The following is a 17,011-nucleotide window of genomic DNA, read 5'->3' on the forward strand; positions in this document are numbered from 1 at the left end:
CCTCCACCCCTTTTTCCAAGTGTCCTTAGTGCTGCCACTAGTGAAATATCAGTGCAAACAGACTCCAGCCTTTTTCTGAGACACCAAGGAATCGTTCTCAGCTGTCTGGCCCACGGGTGCATTTTAAATGTGAAAAAGCCTGAGATTCTCGTCTGTGGGATTCAGAGCCGCCAGCTGACTGTCCACAAACCAGCATAGCTACACACGATCCTGCCATAACTACCTTACATAGCAAATATAAATATATAAACATACAAATAATTTGGTTATTTGATGTTTTTTTTTCTGATGGGACAAGCTTCAGGCCTGGTAAATAAGACAGTCAATCAGCAAACCTAACTGATTATTGTAATCAATAAGCAATCTGTCTGGCTAATCAGTTTATCTGACACTTAGACATATGCACATATGCATATGCAATATTTTCACTGACCTGTTTTTGTATTATTCTTTTTTAAATGAGTTTGAATCGCTCTCCTCTTGCTTAATAATTTGATGTTGATCTTAGGTATATTTATATGAGAATACAAAAAATTGTGAAAAGAGCCATTTAGCCTCTAATGTGTGATGCGTCCTGACATTTTGTTTTTGACTGAGTGCGTTTAATTTGAGGGTGTGATATGGATGTTACACAACAATCAAAAACATTGGATTCAGTTGTGTCTGACTATTCAAATGAGTCAGTGTTTTGACCGATTAGTTCATTTGTTTGGCTAATTGGAATGTAATTCATTTAAGAATGCTGTGTTTATAGATTAATTATGTAGATTTAATACACCCATTCTCTGATCTTTCCCCCAAGATGAAAATATCACATACAAATATCAATAATTGTCGCATGCGGCTTGATGCTTTAATTATTTCAATTTATTTTGTGCCTCTTGACGACATCATTTTGTATTTTGTTTAAAAATGATCATTTTACATCATGTTCATTCCCCAAAATGTACAGTAACTGATAAAAGTGTAGTCAGTAATATTTTATTCACACATGTAATCCCACGCGCAATGTACACACTATTCTATAATGAAACGATAGATAGCGAGTCTTTCCTGTTTCTTATAGGCAAAATCCAAGCCGCTTGACCAAGTTGACTGTTATCATCCAGTTTGGCTGATGGGTTTAGAATCTGTCATGTTGCCATGGTTTTGCTCTCTTGCCTTTCCTGTGCTGACCAATGGTAACCAGGTAATCCGCTAAATAGAATGCACCACTACGTATGGGGGGAGAGGGCAGCTTCTAACCCCCCGGGAGAGGCACAAGAAAACATCTAGCCATGTTAAAGACTCATTTGAACAGGGAAAGCTGGAAATGCAATTATCTAGCACACAAAAAGACAAATAATTTAATAAAGTTCATAGGAAGAAAAGCACAGTTTCTTCTCTGCTTTAGAGCATTAGCCATAACCCAGTGAAATATACACTCTCCTGAACAGGGGCGATGGCTTGAACTGATATGTGTTCTGAATGATTCTGGTTTTAGTGTGTGTTTAAGTGCAGCCCGCTCAGTAGGTGTTCTGGTCATGTGGGCTTAAACTCATGCAATAGGAGGGTCTCGGTATCTTTTCAGCTACAAACAGCAGGCTCATTTGTACTTATAGTTGATTAGCTGATTATTGATTGTTTCATTGATTGTAATGATTTTGCATGCTCCGTCATCTTTATTAGCAATCCTCAGTTTAAAACAAAATAACAGCAAAATACTTAGATTTAAATAAATGTGAATAATAATAATAATCAACAATAATAATTGCTAAACAATAAGACATTTTACATGATCAGTTACATTGTCAATTATTTATTTGTTTGTTTTACACCAAAAATGATATAATTATTCAAATGATTTAGTTAATTAATAAGCAAAAACAGGCGGCTATACATTCAGCAGATAGAGAGTCTCTGGCTTTAGGATAGATGGCCGGAGATGCAACTCCTGCCCGTTTGTCTATTAAAGAGGGATCAACAATGAAAACCTCCGCACCATGAGGAGCAAAGGGCCAAGTGGGAGGGGGCAGTGGGGGTGAATGGACTCAAAGAGAGGACCAAGTGTGTCTCTGAGAGTGTAGTTTAGTGTGCATTTCCCGATGAGATCGACCAGCCAACTGAAGTCACTTTTCAAACAACCATTTTCCCCTCTCAAACGTCTCGCTAAATAGTCCACAGTCACTCTCATTGATTTTCTTTATCAAATAAACAGAATGGCACCGCGTGCCTGGCCGCCTCCCTCATCCGTGATCCCGGGACGCGTGCAGCAGCTGGGAGCTCGTGTGAATTTACCACATTAAAACATAGAATTATCATATTGATGGATGTCATTAAAACTCTGTAGTTTCAGTACTGCAGCCTGTAAATCAATTAATTATTTGATATCTTCATTTAATACTGAAATATAATGCGAAAATATTCCAATTTATTTTTTTAACACTTAAGCCTTTTATTTGTAATACACATTGCATTGTTAGCAAATGTCATTCTGTTTCTGTAAAAGTGTTTTTTTCTTCTTCTAATATATAATAAATATAATTCCATCGCTTATTAATGCCCTCACTGCTCTCTGCTACTTCATTTTGTTTCTCATGAAAGGTGAAAGTCGTGTCTGATACCAGTCTCATGTCGTATATGGATTTTCGTTTATATAATCGATCGAAATGTCCCAATACATTGATCGAAAGTCCAGTGTTTTACAAACAAGCATTTGTGAATCTCGATTTTACGTTGGAAGTGATTTTGCCACGACGTTGTTCACAGATTGTTCACGCAATCTTGTATTTGTTTGTATTAAACATAAAAGCAAATTAATAAAAAACATAATAATAAATAAATCCTTTACGAATGCACGAAAGCATTGTGCGGTGCACTTCTTATTCGGTTCGAAAGTAGCAAGAACGTTCTAATTGTTCAAATCATTCTGAATGACATGTCGTTGCGGTAGCCTATATGAAATTAAAGTTAGATAAGTCCGCATTGAGGGAGGCTGCACCCAATCCCCAACTTATTTCCCATTTTGTGTTCCAGCATCACCGCGCGCCGCTCTTTTCAATGACAATGTGCCAAATCTAGGCATTTTCAAAAGAGTTTCCATATGCTATAAGCGGAGCATCAGAGAGACAGAGGACACCGGGATGCCCTTTTATACCAAAGGTACAAGCGATTTATTTTCTTTTTGCTGGCGTTTATAAACAAGAGATGGGAATATATAATACTAAAAGGAATAGGCTATAATGTTTTAAACAGACTGCACGTGAAATATGTCGGTTTAGTGTAAATTAAATTTTTAAAAGAGAAAAGAGAGCTGATCGTATACAGATGGCGGAGATTTTTTTTTATTATTATTTTTTATTTGTGGTGGATGTTAAGCATTTTGTTTTTATGAGAGAACTGTGAGATTCCACTGTGGGACAGTTTTGAAACAATTTGTTTTTTGGGGGGAAATCAAATATCTTTTGGATTTTATACATTTTTGTTGTGGTAGTTATTAATAGGTTACTTTTGTGGCTTTGTTGTTGTTGTTTACTCAGTATGATCAGTTTTGTGAATACTTTGCCATGTCGACTTTGCCAAATATAATGTCATGAAAAGTGATTTTATAGCTAATCAGTTAGATATTTTCGTTATGATAACGCATCTTTGGCTACTTTTGTTATAGCCTATTGCACGGAGATTTTCCCGTCTTCCACAAATAGTGAAAACTTTCTTGAAGTGTGTGTGAGAGAGAATGAACTTAATTCTCTGTTAGCGAAGCATTTTGGACAGTGCTTTATGCGGCTACAAAGGGTCAGTTACTGTCAAAACCTGACCTCTCAGACCCCAGAGGGCGCCAGGCGGTTTGGACAAACCTTTCGTTTGTGGGGCAGGACAAACATTCACTCCTTCAGTAGCCTACGACTAAAGAACAGAAAAAGAAACCCTGGAGTCATTGTTAGACATCGTACATTTAAGAAAGACAATTATAAGAAATCACAGGTCGCGAATGGTATGATGATTGCTTTATTGACATTTCACTTAAATCGATATTCATGCAGTTTTTGATACGTCTCATAGACAGCATTTCAGAATGTCATAAAAAGCGAACAAAGCTTTTGATATTGTTTGCATACCATATAGCTGAAAATGAAGAAAATACATTGAAATAAGACAATAAACAAATAGGCTAATCACCGATGATAAATGCTAGTCATTGTACATTACACGCTAGCTTTTACCAAACAACAAAAAAATAAAAGAAAAATCTCAATAGGCTACTTGTAGCCTACATCACAAAAACATACCGCAACAAAATGCCAATCTTTAATTCATTTAAGGTTAAATAATACGCTAATAAAGCGATTTTCGTCAGATAGCCTGAGAGAAAGAAGAGCAGAAAGTACGAGGGTGGACACGAGCATATTTGAAAGTGCTAAAGCACTGTCAGCCACGCAGCTTCCACTTTTTACAGCCTAAAACAGTTCAAAAGACAGCAAACTCTTATAAAAACGCTAAATGTATCCGTCAAAGTATACTTGCATAAGAGGTGAGACCTTTAAATCAATAGTTTTAAAGTCCTCCGCGATGAGCAGCAGAAATACAGTCGTCAGTGGCAAATAAATAACCTTTACTCCGCCGCATTTGCTTTGCGTTTAAATGAAGGAAAAATCTGAAGCTCTCCGTGTCCTATTGCAAGCTCGTCTCGGGCTTGTTTCTGTTCTCTCTCGTTCATCCTGCCGAAACACCACTTGGGTCTGGCAGGCACGAGTCCCCCGAGGACTAGAAACAGTGGATCAGGGGTGAAGAAGTAACGCCTCTGTTGACCACCTCTCGCCCATCCACAGACCCACAGTAGACATGCCAATCCAAGGGCTCGTGTTTTACTGCAAACACAGCTCTGGTATTGGGTATAGCATCCTTATCGTGCGTTCCGGAAACAGAGCCTCGCTCAATTCAACCCCTTCGATTTTTTCATAAAGGAGAGCCGATCTTTTGATTTTCTTCACGATTAACATCTTGTAGGGTCTTCTTTCAATGGCGACATTTTAGGAGATCCAAACTAGCTAATCAATCGGAGCATTTAGTAGCCTATGCGAGTATGAATATGAGCTAAACGCCTGATGAGTCAAATAAAAGGATGTAAAGTTCATAAGCCATAAAGGTTCTTTTACAGGCTACTGTGAGCTTTAGTTCCGAGGCCCATTTACTGCCAAGTAGCCTACTTTGAAGATTTATTACTGATAAATATTCTGCAAATTTAAAGGCTATCGAATTTACCGTTTCGTATGTTTTGTTTGCTATACAGTATGCTATAGGTGTCATCAAGTGCCTTAATATCTTTTATAAAAGCAAAATAATATTCGCATGCTGCACGTTCTCTTATAGCCTACAATAGCCTATAATAACTGAAAATCATTATAGCCTATGGGGCGATGTGTCCATTTAATCTGATCAGCTATTGTAGCCTTCATTTTACGTGTCAAGCGGATCCTTAATCAGCGATATAGTATTCATGTTATGTTTTTTTCTTCATTTATTTACATTGCATTTCATTCTTTCTTTTGAGACTAAATAGCCTATGCTACTGTAGCTAAATAACAAAAATATCAATTTCAATTGTGTTGTTCTTAAGTCATTTTATAACATTACATTTTGAAATCTTTGGATTTACACTTTAAACTATTCCATACATTGAAGATTTGTTATTGCAACAATAGTGTCCAAATGCATGTCTGCCGATTCAAATCTGTAAATGTTAATGCATCGAAGTGTAAGGGGAGATTAATTATTTCTATCTCTCGAAAAAAAATATTGAGGAAGGAAACATTGCTGCTACATGATATTTAGGCCGACTGCATTAAAAACAAAATCTGAAATTGACATATTTTTTTTAATAACAGCAGACTAACATTTTAAGAGTGCCATATCTTTAATATTTCTCAATTTATTTTATTTTTATTTCTTTTTAAAATATACGGCTTTGATCACAGGTATGACTAAAAAAAAGAAAGAAACATGTCCTATTGTCCCACCAAATATTCCAGGCCGTTACAGGACGTCTTGCCCACCGAAAACAGATTTCCCCCCTATTAGATCATTTTAAGAATCTGGCTCGTACAGCCCTTCGGCTCTCCAAGTTGAAACAGCGCGTCATTTGCAATGTGGAGACTGTTGATCACCTCACTAATTACGTCTCTCTCTTTCTGCCTCGCGCGCTCTCTCTCTCCCTCCCTCGCGCGCTCACTCCCCCTCTCTCTCTCATTCCCAGAGTGCATATCGAGAATAGACACACAAAGACATGCGCACTCAACTTAATCAGCCATTTTTTTAAACAGGGCTAAAACGATAATAATTAGCAGAATAAAGACATATCGGATTTTCATTTCCTTACCTCCTTTCCCTTACCCCTCCACAACCGAAACTGCTAGGCAGTCGTCGACACATCTTTTACACAACCGGACCCAAAGGATCGACTCTTACTGTAGTATTTACGTTTTTTCCAATAAAGTTGGAGGATTACTGTTACATTTTTTTCTTTTTTATCCTTTTTTGTTACCTACTTGCGGTACCATTGGATGTGATTTTTTTCAGAAAAAGCAAATATCAAGAGAAGAAGCGGAGGGAACCGCGGGGGAAGAAAGTAAGTTTTTTTTCCCTTCAACTTTTATTGAGTAGTTGGTGTTAAATTTAGGTCGAGTATTGATTTTCTTTCGCGACTAGTCTTGCCGAATATGCGCTATTCCGCTGTCGGATTACGGCTTTATGTGTTATAATTTCGACAAATGTCAGCCTAAATATTTTTCTCTCAGTTTATAAAACAGTCGTTTAGCCGAACTGTCAGGAGATGTTGCCCTACCGTATCTACCATACACCTTTTCCGACTCCTTTTCGTTTCTTTTGCAAGCAAACCTTTACAAATGTTATGTTTAGCGCTATTTGATAGCGTTCTTCGCTGATACAGAGTAAAAGTGGACAGATTTGGACGCTCGCGGCTGTTGTGTTCGCCTCAGGAGTTGGACTCGCCTCGTCACAGCAAACGCTAAACAGCAGGGCTTCCTTACATTTGACCAAATTATCATTCGTATATCTCATAGAACATAAGTCGTACATTTTTTCAACATCTGTTCGAAAAGGCAACGCGTCGTTACGGGCAAACATATCCTGTAGTAGTAAGAAACGCGAAGGCTACGTTTTGACACGACGTCGCAAGGCGCTCCGGACCGGTGTTTTCAGTCATGCATCTTCAGATAAACTCAAAAGCGGCACAGTTCACCTCTGATAACTAAAAGATGCTTCTTCGTACATTTCTGTTACCTGCAACGTATAAAACAGTCCCTCCGGTTGATGGTAAACGATAGGAGGGATTGAACTCTAACAGCAGCCGAGGGTCTCTTCTGCAATATCCCGGACTCCTTCGTGTCTGTGGCAGACGTAAAAAAAAAAAAAAAAAAAAACGGGATAAAAAGGACCGAAAGCATTCCTATTTTCATCAGAAAGCCCATTCCGTGTTTAAACTACTTCTGTCTTCTGTCTTGCCCGTAAGTTTCCTTTTCTTCTCCCTTCATTCCCTTTACGTTTTTCCTGAGATAATTGTCCCCGAGTTTATAGTAAGGTCGGTAGATTCTTAAAGTTCAGAGTTTTCGTTTTTTGTGGAAAAACGTTAACATTGGCATTGAAGACCGTGGCATGTGTGTGAGCGCTTTGCTTTTGGGTTGATGGTGAGTGTGAGACAGAGTCTTGGCTCCGATTGGAACGCGACAGTGACAAGGGCATCGATCGCTTCCATTGAGAGCACAGAAAAAACACAGGCAGTGGGGAGGCAGAGCACAGAGCCGCGGTGTGTATCGCTGTGTGTCTGCGCTCTCTGCTCTCTAAAACACCAGATTTTCACTGCCCGGATCACCGTATTTGTAGGATTTTCACGTTGTTTTGGGTTTTACTCTTTACTGTTGGCAGCATGTTTGCTTGTTTGTGTATTAATTGAGCTGCGTTTGATTTTTCTTCATTAGACATTGTGGATTTGTACGCTTTTTTTTCCTGTTACATTAATACGATCATTTATGGATACCTGGATTTGTTTGCAAATTGGATTTGAACCGGACATCTGTGCATCTTTTTTATTGGATTCGTTTTTTCATATAGCCTATATATCGTTTAAAAAAAAATTAATTTAGTAATAATTCAGTAATAACAACAACAACAACAACATTATTATTATTGTTATTATTATTATATGCATATTTATATGTCTTGCATGTAGAGGTAGTGCTTTCTTTTTTTGTATTAAACCTTTTCATTTTTAGCTTGAATTATTTGTATTTATTTTAATGAATAAAATGCTTTTTCATTCAGCAGTTCTGTTGCTGTGTGACAACAACAGTTAGATGTAAAACATTTATTTCTAAAATGTTTTCTCTGAGACCTGCAGATACGCAAGGCATCTGGATCTAATAAGCGTGCTTTGATTCATTTTCAGATGTGTTTTGCGTTTTCGTGTCCACATAATTTCATACAGTGTACAGATTGATTCGAAGCAGCTCGGAAAATCGTGAAGCCAACGCGAGGAGCCTTTAATAACTCTTGAGACATGTTCTGCAGTAAGATTGGCTGAGGCTTCTCCTAGGGTCGACAATGTGTCATTTCCATGAAGCCAAATTGCCCACTGCCTATATGATATTAATGTGCAAATCAATATTTCAGGGATTAAATTTCCCTTCTTCATTTTTTATGGTTTCTACCTCAATAAGTCTCAAGTCTAATAGAAGAGGCTGGATGATTTAAAATCCGCCTCTGCGGAGTGGCTTGCTACAAGCCTATCACAGCGTTCTGCTGTTCAGTACCGAAACTCCTATGGCAACGCACAGGGCTTGACTGCCACTGCTTTGTGACATTAAGACACCCAATTTGGCTAAAAGGCTGAGAGATGACTGCGTGTTCGGTTGAATGCTAATACGTGGTTATCCCAGCACTGATAGTTGTAAAAGAGAAGCCCCGTTTAAACACACGCTCGCTGATGTTTGCATACACATGCATTCAGACACACACACACACACACACACACACACATACAATATATGCACAAATTTGACAGCATCCATCTTTAAAAGTCCCATAACCAACCATCATCACTAGTATCAGTTTCTCCCCAAAACGCCGCAATATAAAAAAAAAATTCAGTAAAGGCCTTGTTCGAGAAATAGACAGGGAAATACAGTTTCTATTTTCAAATGTGGTGATATGAACCATTTAAAGCATCATGGAGCACGGCTTATTTCATTGCAGTTGTGGAAATTCATTGTTGGTCAGAAGAAGCAGGATTTTTTTTTTCCCTTTAACCCTGACATTATAATAGTCCTCTGAGCTTTCTGCTGTCTATCATTAGGTGTTTGTTTTTTATTCATCTCGCACCATCTGGGCTACGCTTCACGGAGCGGCATGAATTTCATATGTGATAGAATTATTATTATTTTTTTTCCATTTGGTCTCATTTTAAACCCTTGAACAGACCAATTTAATTTCGCCGGCACAGAAGGAAAAAATGTACATGGTGGAGGACAAAGACCTTTTTAATCTGGCTGCGACTGTATGGTTTCCTTTAAGATTCCCTGTCTGTTATGATTTCAAAAGCTGAATGTCGTTGTGATAAGATATTGTCCTTTTTTTTTTTTCGCTGTCATTTTTTGAATACATCTTAAAAGTGTCTCTACTCAAGACTTAGATTTTATAACCTGAACGATTTATTTTAGCTCTGTTTATTAGGTTCTCATTTGTTAGTGGTTGTTGTGGTTTCCCAAGCACATTAACCATTTAATAAACTCCAGTGTGTGTGTGTGTGTGTTTGTATGTGTACCTCCTCATAGATAGCATTGAGAAAACATTTCACATTGTTTTAAGAGGAACTATAGGGCTTTTGTTGTGGGCCCAATTGAATTTGGTTCGGAGGATGCAGTACTTGCCCCGGTCCGCAGAGCAGTGGGTGGAAAGCTGAGAAGTCAGGAGCTGGCTTAATGTATTAAGGGGGGCCTTTTAGTGTCAGCCCCGAGGCATTTCTGAGGCAGAAAGAGCCTCCCCTGCTTAGAGGCTTTCTGAAGGGTTAAACACTTGGATGGGGTTCAAGCTCCATAGCGCCTAGGGAAAGTGCATTTGAATATGTACAAGTTTCATGTAATTAGGACTTAATTTTATTAACATATGCAAATTGTTAACTCTGAGGTTTGTTCAGCTGGTGGAGATCATCTGAGCACAAACGGCTCATTGTTCCTGGGGCAAATAATGGATTTGGAGTCGGACGGTGGCAACGCCAAACCAGCTATCTAATTTAAGTCGTACCATGGCGAAATTTCATTAGTAGCCATGGAGATGGGTTAATTGTGCTGACTAATGGCCCTGACTATGGTGGTGGCCCCCCAAAAAAACAGCGAAAAGCACGACGGCTTACTTAATCTGCCTCACGATAACACTTGTTTAGACACGTTTCTCTCATGTGGGTATTTGCATATGCAAATCCGGGGTCTTCCTGATCTCATTCGTCATGTCGGGCTGTCAAACACACAGAAAGACAATGAAAGCGAGAGCGAAGGCTGTTGCTGATCTCACCACAGAATGGCCAGCATTATTCAGGCCGACAACATTCTTTCATAATTTGTTTCTGATTAATAGACCAAGACTGAGGCTCGTTCTGTTCGGGGCTTTTTGCAAAGAGAAGGTCAGGTCAGAAAGAGTTTCCACAGCAACTAAAGATCTATTCTTTTCCCTTTGGCTAATTAAATCACATTCTTAAGGCCTCTCCACTTTTTTGAGGAGAATGAAGGAGCGGAAAAAAAAATACTGTCTCAGATAATCTCTAGTTTCCTTCAGCTATAGTTGGGGGAAGCCTTGTGCAGTGCTAGTTCTCCTGAAGTAATCCTGTTTTTTGACAGAAATGTAAACTGATATAATTGCTTTTCAGGAAAGGGAATGCAGGGTTTGTACAAGTGTAAAAAGCATCGGAAAAGGATTAGCATTTTTTTGCATAATGCACAGCGGCTTTGAATAGGGCACTGAATGGTTGACTGAGTGACTTAGATGAAAGCAAGATGGAAACGGTGCCTTCTCGTCCTTTCTTTCCAGGCCCCGCTTGTCCCCAAAGATGTTTGTCGAGGACTTGAGACAACAGGCGCAGGCTTCATATTCCTGAAGCCTCCCAAGATGCCTGCAGATTTTGTCATCATGTGAAGTAATATGTATGATAATGGTCTCTCTCTCAACTGGTAAATAGCAGCCCGTATGCTTTATTCAGTAGCGTTCAGGCACAACAGCAGAGCTAGCAAGTTGATTCTGCAGAGATGGGATTTCTTTCTTCCTCCAGTGTCCTCAATTTAAACAGAAAAGGTTTTGATTGTACGATAGATATGTGTGTACTTAATTTTTATTTCTTTTCGTTCTTTTACACTCTTCAATATAAACAGGAATGAGAACCCAAGGAATATGTTTGGAATCCTTTTGATATTCAGAGAAAAACATTCCAAGTGTGAATTTTTATGTGTGCATACGTGTGCGTGTGTTAAAAATAAAACGATTAACACGGCATTCATATATTATAGATGAAGCGTTTTGGAGGACGGCCTGATTGTAGTGCTGGTTTTTGTATTTGGGGGAAGGTGCCGGTGTGACGTGAGCACCACTTCCGTGATTTCAGCGTCACTGACATCGCGATCTATTAAATGAACGCGAGCTGTTGCCAGAGACATTTTCCCTGTGTTTTGTTGTGTTCTGTGAAGCCTTGATCATCTTTCACTGACCTTTTATAGACTAGAGCTGTCCTTTCATATGCAAATGATTAAGGGAAAGGAATTGTAGCCAGGATAAGTGCTCACAGGTTATCACGAACAAAACTATTATTCTTCTATTCTCTTCTGTCTCTTATTCCAACCGTTCCAGGGGTGAAAAGCAAGTAGCTTTGAGTCGATTGTGAAAGGTGGCTATGTCAGTCTTTTTAACTCTGGCGCTAAAGAAAAGGATACACCATAGATGACGGTTCACGTCTGTGCATTTCAAACAAAGCTCTCAGTTAGACAAGTCATGCTTTAGTGTCTGGTTGAATCAGGCGTGTACTGACAAGCTCAACCAGATGTTGATGTGGGCCCGGTTGCCAAGTGAAACTTGTATGCTGTGGATTGTGTCCCCCTTTCCGCCCCCACCGGCCCTCGAGATGTGCTCTCCTTACTCCACAGCTTGGATGTTAAGAACGTCTCTTCCTCTTCCGCGACTTGCACTCCATTCCCCCCGATGTGTGAGAACACTGACTGATGAGGACATGGACATTTCAAACAATCGTAAGGGTTGTTATGAGAAGGACGTGTTATCGTGAGGAAATGTAATTTTTGTCCTCATTGAGAACTTTCATTTTTGAGCGCAGTTATCTAAATGTTTTTGTTGCTCTTGGTCCTTTGCCAGTCAGGATTACATTACTTTTACTGTCAGCTTGCGTCTCATCGGAGAAGGGGATTTTTCCCCTTCATATTCTCAGGCCTTCCTTGGTTTTTTGTGACGCCTTCTCTACAGGATATTAAAGGGGGGGGGGGAAGAAATCCAACTAAAGAAACATTTAGGCATCTCATTGGAAAAAAAGCAGTCATGTATGGAAATGAACAGAAAAGACCAAAATATTGTGTATAAAATCCAGAGAATCGCATTTTGACATCACAAGTTTTCGAGTACATAATATAGTCATCGTCGCTGAGGCTATTAGCAGCTAAAGGTTTAATATATTTTATATGATATTTTTTCACCATGTGATGTGTAAAAATAAGCTAATCTTCTCTGTGAGGATTTAAGTTTTAGGATAGGTTAGAGGATTTAAAAATATTTTAATTTATTGTAATATTACGTATACATATTAGCATTTGACAATTCGTCTGTCTCACGTTTCAAAGCAGTTGAGATTTTATGCTGGAAATCTTTTTTCAAGATAACCTCATGAGAATATTTATGTCTCTGTAGATCACAGCATCGCTAACAGCAACCGAGTGTGCATTAAAGGCAACCTCTTCATTGACAAAGTATCATGCAGAGGGATTGCCATATAGCCACAGCTATTGTGAAGCACTTTATTTCATGTTCAAGTACAGTTATACGGGCAAAGGTTGAGCTTAACAGTCTCGTCTTGTTGCTGTTTCTCCCTCCATATGTGCTGTAGATAAAACTTTATGTGAGCTTCATTTAGACAGATGTACACTCAAAAATCGTATGCACCCTCATTGCCGATCTCAACTGGATAACAAGCCCATTATTAGTCGTCAAGAGAGGGATGAGACCATAATTGAATATGTATGACCGGTAGTGCCTTATGTAAACAGATAAATGAGAGCCTGCCCTCATGAATATTCACGCTGCTTGGTTCATCTGGCCCTATGATGAGGATATTAACACGGCTGTTTCACCTTTGTGTATATGTGTTGTGTATTAGGGACGCTAACGATTAGTTGACGATCGATTAATTGTCAATAATAATTGAATCATTAAAACTTATTGATGGTCCATTAAGCAAGGTCATCATTAGAGTGCGTAGTTTTGAGGCGCATGGTTCATGTGCAAAACATGTGCCGCAGACACACTAGGAAAAACTAAGCGAGCGCGCCGTAGTTATATTCTAAATGTATTTATGTCTTCAAGCCATGCAATGGATTATGTAGGCTAGCCGTTTATTTCAAAAACATAATTAACCAAGGGTCCAAAGTTATTTTACTGACCATAAGATCTACTTGTATAAACGGCACGATAAAAGTATATAGAATAAGCAACAAGTAATAATATCCTGGTTGAGAATTGATCTTCCAGCACTGTTTCAGCTATGCTCTCCTAATCTATGGTGCATGGTAAATCAAGACCTGTCAATCTAAAACAGTGTCCGATCGGTCTCTACACATCATCCCTACTCACTTTACCCACCCCACCACACTCAAGATCCAGTTTCCGTTGGTTGAACTCTCAAATGATGTTGAAAAACACCGTATCATGATCGCGATGCGCTCTGATCCCGGAAGTCCTGTAGCTTTAGCCAAACAGCGTGCCGTGTCACTTCGTGATCTACGCATCGTCTTATGTTTTTTGTTATGTTGTTTTTTGGCTCGCTCGAGACCACCTGCTCTAAATAAAGATATGTGATCTACTATGGTTCACTAATGTTTCGTGAAGTTAAATTTTTTTTTTTCATACAAATACTTGGTCTCTAACTGAAACAAATATGCTTGCTGGTTGAGACCTTTTCAACGAAATATGACACAAGTCTATCTGTTATGTGCAGTGATTTTACAAATCACATTTTCATGTAAAGCAGTTATTTTTTTCACGCTATGAAAAGGAGCACTTCTAATATGTCAGGAGATTTAAAAGCTCTTGCTAAGTGATGGTCATATTCCCTATATTCACTGTAAAGCCAAGCTTTAAAGCGACACCTATTTTTGGTTAGGTATCGTGATAACTTGGTAGCACCCCTCGCTTTGGATTTAAGAGGTTAATGATTAATCGATTAATTGATCGTTAATTTAAACAATGATTGATTATGGGAATTTATGTATATTGACATCCCTAATGTGTATGAAGAAAAGGAGCAGTTTTCCAGACATGACATTGGCCCACTGTTTGCATTTGTCCAGGGGCTGAGCAGGAGAAGTCCCCGGAGAAGAATTTGGTTAATGCTAGACTTCTCATATCCTGTCTCGCTCTGGTCTGGCATGTGCGCTGGAATCATCTTTAATTATTTGCTTTAAAGGGGGTTAGACTTTCCATCAGTCCAGATGAGTGGCACGGACTGAAGGCTGGTTTTGTGTGGGCGCTCGAAGTCCCAGCGTGGTCACCGTCTTTTCAGAACGAGATTGAATGTGCGGTTCGTGGAGCTAGAGAATCATGGTCATGAAATGAAAAGAACAAAGTATCACATTGAGCCGAGAGAAAAAAGATAATGGTGTCGTCTGTATTTTGGGCTTTTGAAGAAACAACGATTTTCTGCCTCACCTTGTCCTCATTTTCGGAAGATTTCTTTTAGCTTTATATGGAGACAATAGGGTGACCGGCATGCCTATAACCATATAAGTTATGGGCAATCAAAGAAAGTGTAATAAAAAAGACCTATGGAAAGTGTATGAAAAAAACATTAAGGAAAATTGAGGTCCTTTGGGGTGTTTCATATAAAATCAAATCAGAGGCCTTTGCGAAGATCAAGCGATGCATACGAATGGCGAACCGGAGGGCTGTTAAATCTGACGATGGATGGGGCTAGAAGAATATTTGAGAAAGCACAGATTATTTTCCATTTAATGCCTGCGAGTCTGTGAGATTTGTTGAAACAAATGTATATGTGCCATTTCATGTGCTCGCATCTTGGCTTTGCATTTCAAAACACTCCCTCACCGCAGCTTTATGCTTATTACTGCATGGCATTTGATAGCAAAACAAATCATTCTTCCCCCTGACTATTACCATTCTGAGCTGTAGGTATAATGTGTTTTCTTTGCTTTAATTAGTTGGCGGTTATGCTGATCCAAAGCTTGTTTTCTCTTCTAGGTTGTCGTTGACCTTAAAATACCCCCAGTGTCTTGTTGAGGCCTTAGCGATCTGAAAAGCATAACACAATGTGGCCTTCCCCACTGCAGCGCACTGATAATGTTACAGCTGGGCCAAAGCGGCCCATATAGGCTTTCAAATGGCATAAGTGGCAATAACCACAGACTCTTTTAATGTTTCTCTTCATTAGCACTGCTCACGGATATTTTTTCGGTCTCTTGCCCTTTTCATCTGAGAAAGAAACAATTTTCTGCTCTCTTATATCATGCCATTACAATTTTTTTTTTTTTAATGAGTCAAAAAAAAGGATTCATCATTTTACTATGTGCGTCATTTTGTCTGGTGATTGTAGGAAGCAGACGGAGCGACGTGACTGAAAGATTTGTCGAAATTAACTTTGAAAATTGAATCGGTAGTTTGCGTGACATTCCGTTTATTTGATAATGGAATATTGTGGCCCTAATTTCAACTCATTCTAATTACATCTGACAGTTGTTTGTTTGGATTGAAATCCAATTAAAGTGTACACTTTTCAAGCGGTTCCTTCTTAAAGAAATAATGACCCCATGATGGCTCTGAAAATAAATGTTTTTTTTTTGTGGGCATACAAGGGTAAACTCGCAACAGCTGTCAGAACAGAGTTTGTTTAAAAAGCAAATGCCTTTGGTCTAAAGTTCATTTGGAGAGCTCTCTAATTAAATATAGGCCCGAACCTTAAGTTAATTAGTAATTCTCTGGCTCCAGAAATTAGAGAGATCTGGAGCACAATCTCTCGTGCTGCCATATAAAGGCATTAAGGCCTGTATGGGAGAACTTAGTTAGCAGTAATTCATGCTTTAATAGATTGTTTGACATGTTTTGTGAAATTCCTGCATGAAGAACACTCGGGTTAGCACATAGCTAGCGGCTCTGGAATGCATGCAGGGATACCTGGCCTGTGATTATGTTTATAATACTAGATAATTACAGGACCGGCAGGCTGGATGCTCCGTCTTTACTGAGCAGCTTGAACTTTAAACTTTTATTGTTTCTCGGGGAAAATGACAGCACAGAAAGGTCAGAATCTGTGAATGAAAAACGGGCTCTTGTTCCAAATGGCGTCTGCTTACTGCTCCCGGCCCACGCGATAGCGTGTCAAAACATTCTCCTGGTTAAAGTTAGTTAACAGAGGCGACCGTAGGAATATAACACCTGTCCAACAGGCTTAACATGGTATATATTTAAATGGCTTGTTAAACTGAATTTGCCCCCTCCTGTGTGTTTTTTTTTTTTTGGAGTTGAAATATGTGGCCTGTTTTTAACTTTCTGCGTGTTTGGTTCTCACCTCTGTCTTCAATATGAGTGTTTGTAGGCCATAGCATGTATTTGGTTTGTTTTAAGCACGATTACGTGACCATCACTCTTTCCGTCAACTTCGATTGCGGGATAAACTTTTTTTTAAATTCTGCTTTATTTATTTGTATGTATTGGAAGGGGGCAGTGCTTTCAAACAGATGTGCGTAAA

General features: G+C 39.0%; 1 protein-coding gene across 3 annotated transcripts in view; it reads left to right on the forward strand.

Moving 5' to 3' along the window:
• The first annotated feature begins 3,115 nt into the window (after positions 1 to 3,115).
• zfhx4 (zinc finger homeobox 4) overlaps positions 3,116 to 17,011 on the forward strand; it is a 76,209-nt gene continuing 62,313 nt past the window's right edge. The window contains exon 1 of one of the 3 annotated variants that reach the window (XM_079863291.1): positions 3,116 to 3,141. The gene's annotated coding sequence lies outside the window, so the exon portion shown is untranslated. Of the gene's footprint in view, positions 3,142 to 6,230; positions 6,605 to 17,011 lie in introns of those variants that run through there. The other 2 variants (XM_079863290.1, XM_079863292.1) reach the window with 2 other exon arrangements.

The sequence above is a fragment of the Squalius cephalus genome (genome assembly GCF_949319135.1).
Source record: "Squalius cephalus genome assembly, chromosome: 25".
Lineage (NCBI taxonomy): Eukaryota > Metazoa > Chordata > Actinopteri > Cypriniformes > Leuciscidae > Squalius > Squalius cephalus.